We start from the raw sequence: 11,778 nt of genomic DNA, 5'->3' as shown, positions 1-11,778 counted from the left end.
GGGAGGGAGAACAAAGCCATGAGAACACGAACAACGATGCTAGGAGCGACGTGTGCCACAGAGAAATTTACGCCAAGTATAATGAAAGGTTAATCCTGATTGTCGGCTTAGCAGAATCTAGACTCAGAAAAGAGACAACCCTAGATTAGGTTAACTGAGGAGCAAGGATATACCCTGAATGTAGATGGCACCATGCCATGGGTCTGAGTCACGGGGAAAGGGGAGAGACCAGCTAAGCACCAGCAACATCACTCTTTGCATCCTGATGAGTGAGTATCCTGATAGGGCATCCTGACTGGGCATTCTAATAGGGCGTCCTGATTGGGCATCCTGATAGGGTGTTCTGATTGGGCATCCTGACTGGGCATTCTAATAGGGTGTTCTGATGGGCATCCTGATAGGGTGTTCTGATTGGGCATCCTGATTGGGCATCCTGATTGGACATCCTGATTGGGCATCCTGATTGGACATCCTGATTGGGCATCCTGATTGGACATCCTGATTGGGCATCCTGATTGGACATCCTGATTGGACATCCTGATTGGGCATCCTGATTGGGCATCCTGATTGGACATCCTGATTGGACATCCTGATTGGGCATCCTGATTGGACATCCTGATTGGGCATCCTGATTGGACATCCTGATTGGGCATCCTGATTGGGCATGAGAGCCATGAGCTCAATAAATTTTTGTCAACTTGGCATAAGCATGGGTCTACTGGGAAGAGAGAATCTCAACTGAGAAAATACCCCCATAACACTCGTCTGCAGGCAAGTCTCTGAGGCATTTGTTTTTCCATTAATGACTGGTGTGACTGGGGTGGTACCACCCCTGGATTGTATGCAAAACCGGCTGACCAAGCCCTGGGAGCTAGGCAGTATGCAGCATTTCTCCTTGGCATTTGCTTCAGTTCCTGCTCTGACCTCCTTCAGGGATGGACAGTGGCCCAGGACATGGAAGCCGATAAAACCTTTCCTCCCCAAGTCACTTGGCCTCGTGACGTTTATCACAAAATCTAACTAGGACCATGTGACCAGCTACCCACGCTCCTGCCTCTGTCTTCCTCATCTTTGATGGACTACACTTACAAATTGTGAGTCCTGAACACCCTCCCTCTTTCCCTCCCTTCCTCCCTCCCTCCCTCCCTCCATTCCTCCCTCCCTCCCTCCCAGTGCTTTGGTCAGGTGTTCTGCCACCTCAGTGAGAAAGAAGCCATAGCAACATAGTCAGGTAGGGCAGCCAAGGAAAACCTGCACAGGGTGGGGCTTTTTCTTGAAGAGAGCCTTAAAAGGAGTCTCCAGGAACAGCTTCAGGCAGATGAAGCTTAACTGGCCCCAAAGAGAGTGTGTTAAGAGCTCATGGCTGGTGACTATTGGGAAATGATTGTCGTAAGGGCTTTGACCTCATCGGTAAATGAATCCATTGATGTGCACAGGGAAGCAGACTCAACCTCCATACTGTCTCCATCATGATACCCCACTTGCTCTCAGGATCAGAGTCATGGAACCAAGTGACCACAATATGAGTCCTCTGACCCTGTGAGCTAAAATACCTGCCTCCTCCTCTAAGTCACTTTCTGCAGATGTCCTGCCATAGTGACCGGACTCTATCGCAGGACTCACAGGATGGAATGGGACTCGGGGGAGATGAAGTCACGACAGGTTACTGACTGCTGCCCACCTGGCTACACCCGTGAGCCAAGCCTGCACGTGCTGACTTGGGAGCAGGTGGTGCTCCCACCTACATAGAAAGGGCAGGTTGCCACTTCTGCTCCCAGGGCCATCCCATTCCGATTCCAGAATGTCTGTAGATGTCTTCTGGTCTGGTGTGAGGGTCGATCTGCAAGACTCTCAGGCTAAGTCTGTATTATCTCACATGAAGAAGACATCACCAGCCGCCGCCACAAACTGAGGGTCGTGTTCCCCCACCAGGTACCCAGACGGTACTCCTCTATGTCCCAGTCCAGACACCACGCCTGCACCCTGTCCACAGTCTGCCTTCAGGTCTGCATCCATCTCTGCTTCTTTCTGTGTGCTGCTCTTCCACAGTTGGCTCTGGTTCACTGTTCTAGTGCTGTGAAGAGACACCATGGCCAAGGCACCACGTGGAAGAGAAAACATTTCATCGGGGTTGGCTCACAGCTTCTGAGGTTTACTCCACTGTCATCATGGTGGGAAGTATGGCAGCACCCATGAGGCTGGAGCGTAGCTGAGAGCTACATCTTAATACACAGTGGGGAAGTGGTGGGGGGCAGAAATACTGGGCCTGGTATGGGCTTTTGAAAGCCTCAAAGCCCACCCCTAGTGATGCACTTCCTACAAGGCCACACCTCCTAATCCTATCAAAGAGTTCCACTCCCTGGTGACTAAGTTTTCAAAAATATGAGCCTATGGGGGTTATTCTTATTCAAACCCACACCATAGCTCAAATGTTTAGCAGCCCAAATACCGACTCTCCTCTCTTTGACAGCAGGAGGAGGTTGTTTGCCTTCAACCATGTCAGACAGTGAGGAAAAACCCAGCCACCCCATCCTGGTGGGTGGAATGAGCCTGCCATATCCAAAGTGGATTGTGACCCAAAATGAGATAAGAAAAAGGAGGAAACCCAACTGCAGAGGGAGCAGATGGTTTATGTTCTCCTGGTGTAAGCTCCTGCCCCCAGGTTGGCTCCCCATCCCTCAGAAGCTGGGTGGGTGTGAACCCCTGTGTGATGGCACACTCCCTAGAGGAACGCGCCTGGTGATTCCCTTGTTTGTCTGTGCGTGCGTGTGTGTGTGTGTGTGTGTGTGTGTGTGTGTGTGTGTGCACGCGCGCGCGCGCGAGCGCAAAGAAGAGAGGGAGCAAGGGGAGGAAGCAGCAGGAAAGGAGGAGAGGGAATTTAAGAAGTGGAGACTTGGCAAGACCAGTGCAGACTTGGTGCCCACAGACCGGAAGAGCAGAGAGGAACTATAGTTCGAGCACAAAGGCAGTTTGCTGGCAGGATTCCATCCTCTTTCAGGGCTAAGCCCTGACTGATTAGGGGCCCACACACATTTTAAACAGTGACCTGCTGTGCTCAAGGTTCATAGGTTTAACGATTAACCGTCCCCAAACATCCTACTCAAACTATCCAGCATAATGTTTGACCATATATCCAAGTGCCATTTCCTGGCTGGGGTGACACACAGGGTTCCCCATCAGGATTCAGGTAGCTGTGGGACGTCTGAGGGGCTGGCTGTATGCAAGGGCCTCGGGTCCAGCATGGGACGTCTAAAGGGCTGGCTGTATGCAGGGGCCTCGGGTCCAGCGTGGGACGTCTGAGGGGCTGGCTGTGTGCAGGGGCCTCGGGCCCAGCGTGGGACGTCTGAGGGGCTGGCTGTGTGCAGGGGCCTCAGCTCCAGCTTCTCACCTCAAGCATGCCATCCCTTTCCTCTTTCTATAGCTGTCTATTTATAGAGTGGGGTTTCTGAGCTCCATTTTGGATGACCTAATTCTCAGAAGTTGACTTTTCATTTGGAAGCCTATTACAGCTCTCAGCTGACATTCTTGAGCAAAACAGCTCTTCAGTGCTGGGCTGAGATGACGGTGATGATGCTACCCCTAGCCCTGCAGATCACAGCTCCAGAGACACCGTTGTTAGATTTAGCACCTGCAGCTCACACGTCTTCACCTGATGTGTGAACAGAAATGTGAGCTAAAGATTTGAGAGCTCAGAGAGTGATTGCTTTCTGAGGCCAGCTGACGTAGATGCCGTGTGAATGCTGGCGTCAAGTAACCAGGACTGCTGGTGAATCTGGAACCCACTCCGGACGCACATCCCACAGTTGTAGAAAGCTGCCCAGTGGGTAAACCTTGGCATTGTATTAGTGCCAATGATGAGGATAAAGTCCACAGCAGTCTGCTGGTGCTGCTCTTGGAACATTCATACTGTTCCCTTTGAAGCACAGGGAACCAGGAACATTACGTCTCCAGTTGAAAGAAGCCGTGTGTAGCGAGGCTGTCTCGGGCAGTATTTGCATGCCCTGGTTTTATTTCTGTCACTGAAATTTAAAAAAAAACAAAGCAAAACAAAACAAAAAGCCGGGAGGTGATGGTGGCGCACACCTTTAATCCCAGCACTCAGGAGGCAGAGGTAGGCGGATCTCTTATGAGTTTGAGGTCAGCCTGGTCTACGAGAGCTAGTTCCAGGACAGGCTCCAAAGCTACAGAGAAACTCTGTCTCAAAAAACAAACAAAAATGATGAAAATATCTTAAGGAGAAAAGTTTTCTTGCTCACGATCTCAGGTTATAATCCATCACTGTGGGGAAGTCGAGGCTGCAGGAGTTGAGCAGCTGGCCACACGCAGTCAAGAGCAGAGAGAGAAGGAAAGCCTGCGTGCTTGTCAGTGCTGGCCTCCCTCTATGTTTCTATCATTTGGAACCCAAACCCAGAACGGTGACATCCACTTTTACACTGGGTCTTCCCTCATCAGCTAACAATCATGATGACCTCTCCCCAGGACCCAGGACTTCCCACAGGCCACCCTGCTCCGGTCAATCCCTGAAACTCTCTCCCCAGGTGAAAGGCTGTGCCAAGGTGACAACAGAAACAATCCCTAAGTCCTGGTGCTTTTGACAGCACCCATCCGTCCTTTGTGAGTTGGGGATCAGCTCCAGGCTCTGAGCCTCGGGTTGCCCATTTTGCTTCCCTGAACCCCACATGAAAGTCCTGCAGCTTCCTGAAGAATCTCTTCCCATGGTGAAGGTTAAATGATCCAGACGTGAGAGGACTGTGGGACAATCTTAAATACATTAAATGAACTTTACTACGAAAAACCTGTTTCCCCTATTGCATGGCCAAAAGCAAAGTTCAAGGAACTATTCCTGAAAGTTGTGTGTGCGCTCAGCGCACACACAGACACACATATAAAACATTATATATCTATAGACTCCTACACTGTTTCCTTCTGTTTCTTTGTTTGAGGAACTTTTTTGTTCTTTGTTTTTTTGGAGGAGGGAGTTTTTGTGTTTTTGTTTGGTTGGTTTGGTTTGGTTTTTTTGAGACAGGGTCTCACTATGTAGACCTGGCTCACCTGGAATGCGCCATCTACATCAGGCTAACCTCAGACCCGCAGCTCTACCCACCCCTGTCTCCCAGTCATCTGCCTTGAGCTAGTGCAATGGTTAACCGCTGATTATTCTCTTGGTGAAAGAAAGGATTTGTGCTCTCTGAATCTGTGCAAATTTGGAATTTAAGATTGTGCTGGAACAACCCAGATTTCAAAACCACTTTCTTAACCACAAGTCCAACCCCCAAGGTCTAACTGGAATATTTGGCTGGTGTTTTCCACAAGGGAATGATGTCTTGGGAGGAGTTGCTTATTGGAAAGATAATCCCCAATAGTCCAAGAATCCCAAATTGCTGATGTGGCCATGGCTCCTCCATTGCCAAGCTGGGTAAACCCTTCTGCCCTTAAATGGTTGATAGCATGGGGGTGTGGAGGGAGGAAGAGAACGCAGTCACCCTTTTAAGGAAGCCTGCTTTGGCTGGGAGAACTGAAGGCTGTGAACATCAGAGCAAGTCCATATTCTAAGTCTTCAATGGACATGTCCTTTGAACATGAAAGCCCTAACTCAGACTCCTAAGGCATGAGATCCCCGAGTGATGGTCACCCTGGGCTAAGGTCCAGCTGAGAAGAAAGACGAAGCTTCAAGGCTCCAACCTTTGTAAGAACGGGACATTTAACTACACCACGAACATCCAAAAATAACGCTGCAGGCCGGAAGTGGGAAGAACGGGACATTTAACTACACCACGGACATCCAGAAGTATGCTGAAGGCCAGAAGTGGGAAGAACAGGACCTTTAACTACACCACAAACATCCAAAAATATGCTGCAGGCCGGAAGTGGGAGGAGAGCCCCATGGCTTTGGCTTCCCTGCAGATGCCACCTCAGGCTAGCACGGAGCCCTGCCTCTCTCTCACGGTTTCTACTTCAGGACTGAGTGAGTGACGTCACTCCAAGGCTGTGGGCTCCAGCCCTTAGATCTTTCTAGCCGTTATTTGTCAAGTTCCAAAGGAGTATGTTTTGGAAGGTAGTCTGCTCAGGCATCTACTCAGCTGCATGTGTCTTTCCCTGTCCCCTCCCCTCCTCTCCTGTCCCTCCCTCTCCTTCTTTCCATCCCACGGATGGGGTCTGGGTGCAATTCACGGAAGAAGGAACCAATCTGTCTCCTGTCTCCCATAGTCACACTATTGATGCCATTCGCAGTCCTGTCCAGACTCTAAAACTTATTGTCTCTGAATCTTAATTAGTGGGGTTCTGGAAGAGGAATTCTCTTTTCCCCACACAAGACATGTGCTGGCTTTATATGTCATGCTTTGCCTCTGAGTTCCCCTTTGGGTTTTGTTTTACAGCCCTTTCTGGTAATCCATATCTTCCTGTTCTCTCTCTCTCTCTCTCTCTCTCTCTCTCTCTCTCTCTCTCTCTCTCTCTCTCTCTCTCTCTCTCCCCTACCCCCTTCTCTCCATCCCCCTGGATGCTCTGTTTTTCTAGGTACTGTCAAGACAATGCATTGTAAGGCCGGAGAGATGGCTCAACACTTAAGAACCTGGCTGCTCTTGCAAAGGACCCAAGTTCAGTTCCTGGTACCCACATCAGATGGCTCACGGCTTCCTGTAACTTCAGCTCCAGGGAAACCACCACCCTCTTCTGGCCTCTGCAGGAACTGCACTCAGGTGCATCTACCCACGCCTATGTACATAAATACGAATTTTAAAGCATCTCTAGGACTATGTCTTGCTTCTGCATCACTGGCTGGTAGCCTTAGGCTGTAACAGTCCACCCTGCCAGGACCTCGGTATCTAACCAGATGACCAAATGTGATTATGCCTCGAGGAATGAACAGCTTGAGACATAGCTCAAAGATCTAGATGGAAAACCAAAACTAGGGACATAGAACTCAGGCCAATGTGATGCTTATGTTTGAGCGTCAACTTGGTGATATTTAGAATTGTCATGGAAACAAACCTCTGGGCATATCTGTGAGGGATAATTAGAGGAGCATCAGCATCCATGCCTGCATTGGCTGGGGTTCTGCAGAGGAACAGAACTGGTAGAACTAGCATATGTGTTTAAAAGTGGATTTAGAGTGGCTGACAGACTGTGATCAGGCTCGTCCAACAATGGCTGCCATTTAACAGAAAGGCCAAGCATCAGTAATTGTTCAGTCCCCGAGGCTGGCTGTCTCCGCTGGTCTTTGACTGTGTTGGATCCTGAAAAGGTCATGTTCCACTGCCAGTGAGGAAAAGCATCCCCAGCAGGATAGATGGACTTGCCAGAGAAGGTGAGGGCAAGCAGGCAAAAGGCAAAAGCTTCCTTCTTCCATGGTCTTTTATATAGACTGCCAGAAGTTATGGCCCAGACTCAGGGTGTGCCTTCTGCCCTCAAATGATCCAGTCAAGAAAATCCCCCACGGGTGTGCCCAGCTGCTTGGGTTTTAGTTGATTCCGATGTGATCAAGTTGACAACCAAGGGAGCCATCACACCCTCTTTGTTCTACTTCACCGTGGATGCCCTGTGACCAGCTGGCTCACCCTCCTGTCACCATGCCTTCCCAACCATGATGGACTAGACTGGAATAAGCCCCGCCTTATTGAGGCTTCCTTGTCACGTCATGAGAACAGTAGCTAGCACAGTCCATTTTGCGCAGAAGTTGTTGCTAGTTACAAGGCTCAGACTCAAGTTCAAGTGATAAGGCTCAGACTGTGCTATTCTGGACCACTCTGATCCAATCTCTTTGTTCCACGGAACTCAGTTATCTGTGATGGTTGAGGGATACTCTTTTGTCCACTGTGAAGGTGTGTCTCTGCCAAGGCACCTTTGATTGGTTTAATAAAGAGCTGAGTGGCCAATAGCTAGTCAGTAGATAATAGGTGGGACTTCCAGGGAGAGAGAGGAACTCTGGGAGGAATCTGAGACTCAGAGGGATTCAAACATACAGAATGGAGGTGAGGTAACACGCTACATGGCAGAACACAGATTAATACAAATAGGGTAGTTTAAGTTATAAGAGCAGGTCAGGAGCAAGCCTAAAGTGAGGCCAAACTTTCATAATTAATAAGAAGTCTTCATGTCATCATTTGGAAGCTGGTGGTCCAAAGGAAGTTCAGCTGCAAGCAGCATCCATTGTTGGATATGTATATTCAAACATAGAGCAGTTGGTGCACTACCTGGTGGGAGACCAGAGTAGTGCAGGCCCAGCAACTTCCCAGAGCTGGGGCTGGTAAAACCCGTTCCTGGTTGATGCCTGTGGGCATAAGGCTTGACTCTCAGGAAAAGGCAAACAGCAACTGCAGCCCAGAACCAGTGGGGTAGCCTGCTGGACCAACCTGAGCAGGGCAGAACCAGCTGCCATTTAAGGTTCAGGTCACATGGTCAGAAAAGGTTGCAGATGCATAAAATTCCAGGCCCAGACTGAGAAAATCTCTGAACAGGTACAGTATGCTTGAAAATGTGCTTAGATACAGAGAGAGAGAGAGAGAGAGAGAGAGAGAGAGAGAGAGAGAATGGGTATAGACAGCCATAGAGAAAAATCATTGAAAAATAACAATTTTTTAAAGAAAGAGTGAAGTAATATTAAAAGAACAAGCCACGTAAGGATGGGAAATCCATAGCCAATCTATAGCCTATATAGTGAGTGCTTTATCAACTTTATATTTTTAAATACAAATGAGCAAAAATATCAGCTGCTAAGAAACACTGGATTATGGAAACTGCTGCATTAAACCAGCCTATATTTTTAAGGATGTCTTGACTTCAGAATGGAAGTCAGGAAATGTATTGTGTTGGGGGAGTGGCTATGCCTTTATTTCCACAGGAAACAAAAAGCTATGACTTTCTTCATAATTAATAAAGATCAGATTTGACTGGGAGAGACCTTCTGAAAATCTCAGCTGCAGACATGAAGGAAGAGACCAAGAAAGACTACAAGACAGGCAATGTATGGGCTGACCCCTCTGCATGGGAGCAGCTCTGAGACTGGATGAGACAGGATAAATCTTGTTGACTACAGACTTATTATCACATGCCATCCTTTCATATGGTTGCAGATCGAGATTTACATTACAGTTTGGTTATGCAGTCCAAAGAGAGCTATAAAGTTGACAGCTGTCTTTTACCTGCTCAGACACAGAGCAGAGACTCGTCTTTAGCTGATTTCTGCACACCATGCTTTCCCTACTCATGTTAATGCAGATATGTACGGTACCTTGAAGTTTGTGTGTTTTCACAATGAAAGGACCACACACCAATGAAGAAGACAAGTTGCCCAGGTGATCCAGACTCTCAGATGCCTCTGTTGCAGTTTCCTCAAAATTCTGCATCCAGAACAACTTCAAAGCTGCTAGCAGAGAAGATCCAGCCTCACAGACTGCTCCAGCTAGGACTTCAGATCAGCCCTGTACTTTCCCATCACACAGACTGGACAACAGATGATGCAACTGGCTCTCCCGCGACTTGACCGTTATCCCAATTTTCTAAAGATGTGGTTGTCCCCGGAAACAGGAAGTAATTTGAGAACATGATGCCCACATTCCCAAGAGGTGGGATGGGTGGCTTTTGGTCATTCAGTGGGTTATGAATGTTTGTTATTGTTTAGAGGGTTGGTTGCAAGTTGCTTTAGGTGATGGTCAGGGAGGAAACTAAAAAAGGAGGTTAGATTCAGGGATCTCTTTCTGAAAAGAAAACATGGTGGATATAGGAGTGATAAGATAAAAAGTAGAATATTGAACCTGCTAAAAATCAGCTACTAGTCTCAAATATTTTACATTGGCATGGGTTTTTGTATATTGATACACATTTCAGGCTATTTCTGTTTTTTAAAATACTGTATATATGTTTCTGTTCGTGTTTAAGGTATTTTACCTATGCAGTTCATTTTAAAATGTAATGTAAAGTTCTAGTTCTTGAAAGTGATTATTAAAAACTACTTAGGATAATTTTAAAAATGTAGGTTAGTAGTTAGTCATCTATAACAATCAAACTTATGTTCCTGTTAGGTATGTTTTCAAGGTCAAACAGAGGTATATTTTAGATAGATAGATGGTCTTCAAATGCTTTAGAGATTTACAGAATATGGCATTTAAGATGTTTTGATAACATAAGGCTTTTCTTGACAGTGAGATGTGTCTGCTCCTGGCAGCACCAGTCTACTTCATAGAAGATGACAGGCATTGAAGAAACTCCATATGGAATTTACTTTCAATGTGGCCAAGAACATTCTGTTGCTAGAACAAAACAAGTCACACTCACACCCTTGAGAGAGCAGAACTCTCTGATCTAAATCTAGGTGGAACCTTTGTTTGAAGAGAAACACAAGAACCTTGAAGAACTAGAGGGAAGTTCCAACCCTCTGACCTTTGGTCAGGGTGGGAACAGGCTCATATTTTTGGGCCTCCACACAAAGGTAGATGCTCCAATGTTGCAGGGAAAACTTGGGTGACTGTCTAGGCAGACAGCTGTCTCTGTCATTCCTATAGTTTTAGAAGTTGCTTGCTCTGTACTTCCTGTTTACTCAGGTAATATTTTATCCTTCTAGGGTCTCTGACAGGGTTGAAGACTAGGTATGTATACCATTTTCTTTGTTACCAAATTCAGAAAAGAAACTTACAAAAAAGATATAAAGTTTATAAGGTTTATATAAAAGCTTAAATTATTTATCTAAAAAATGTTTTAAGGTCTAAAAAGATATTTTTAGGTTGTTAATACAAGTTACAATAGAAAGTGATTTAGATTAAAAAAAAACTTTGGACGAGGCCAGGTGTTGGTGGTGCTTGCCTTTAATCCCAGAACTGGGAAGGCAGAGGCAGGTGTATCTCAGTGAGTTCAAGGTCAACCTGATTTACAAAGCAAGTTCCAGGACAGTCAGGACAGAGAAACCCTATATAAAAATAAAAATAAATTATACTCACCACAATAGGACAGATAATAGAGCACTTTCTCTGAATTCCCCAAATACAAATAGTCTGGACCTTGTGACTATAATTCTTACCTGATAATTGTTCTTTTGCATATAGTTTTACTGTGTTAGTGTTAAAACCTTTCCTTTTTATTTGTACAAAAAGAAGAAAATACTGTGGGATAATCTTTCTGTACACTGTGAAGATGTGTCTCTGCAAGGCCCCTTCTAATTGATATAATAAGGAGCCAAACGATCAGTAGCTAGGCGGGAAAGGATAGGTAGGATTTCCAGGGAGAGAGAGGAACTCTGGGAAGAGTCTGAGGTGTGGAGGATTTGCCAGCAAGATGCGGGGCAAGTCAGATGTGCAGTACAAGGAGAGGTAACAAGCCAACGTAGAACGTAGATTAATAGAAATGGGGCAAGTTATAAGGGCTAGTTGGGAAGAAGCCCAAGCTAAGGCCAAACTTTCCTGCTTAATAAGAAATCCCTGTATCTTCTTATTTATTAATTTGAGAAGTCATGGTACAAAGAAAGACCTGCTACATGTGATATTAGAGTTGACAGAGGAGAATCTCTAAGGCCCTTTACATCGGAAGCGTCTTGTTCTCTGCGAACGTTGTCTGAGGAAGTTTTACTTACAAGCATGAGTATATACAGTCTGTAGTGTGTCTCTGTGTGTGTGTGTGTGTGATGCACACACATATGTGTGGATGCCCACGTGCCTATGTGGGGAAGCTAGAGAAGGATGTTTCGTGTCCAGCTCTATCACTCTATGCCTTAATTCCCCTGAGACAGGGTCTCTCACTGAGCCTGGAGCTAGAGTGGCAGCCAGCACGGCCCAGTGATTTCCCTGCCTC

At 46.7% G+C, this 11,778-nt stretch overlaps 1 long non-coding RNA gene across 1 annotated transcript; it reads right to left on the bottom strand.

Moving 5' to 3' along the window:
* Positions 1-745: 745 nt before the first annotated feature.
* Positions 746-9,950, bottom strand: LOC119810630. Its single transcript, XR_005284775.1, has 2 exons — positions 9,230-9,950; positions 746-2,074 (listed from the first exon to the last, which is right to left on the bottom strand). It is a non-coding gene; the product is annotated as an uncharacterized LOC119810630 (long non-coding RNA).
* Between the last annotated feature and the right edge of the window lie 1,828 nt (positions 9,951-11,778).

The sequence above is a fragment of the Arvicola amphibius genome, chromosome 3 (genome assembly GCF_903992535.2).
Source record: "Arvicola amphibius chromosome 3, mArvAmp1.2, whole genome shotgun sequence".
In the NCBI taxonomy this organism is placed as follows: Eukaryota; Metazoa; Chordata; class Mammalia; order Rodentia; family Cricetidae; genus Arvicola; species Arvicola amphibius.
Note: the sequence above shows the minus strand (reverse complement) of the source record. Positions and strands in the feature narration are given on the sequence as shown.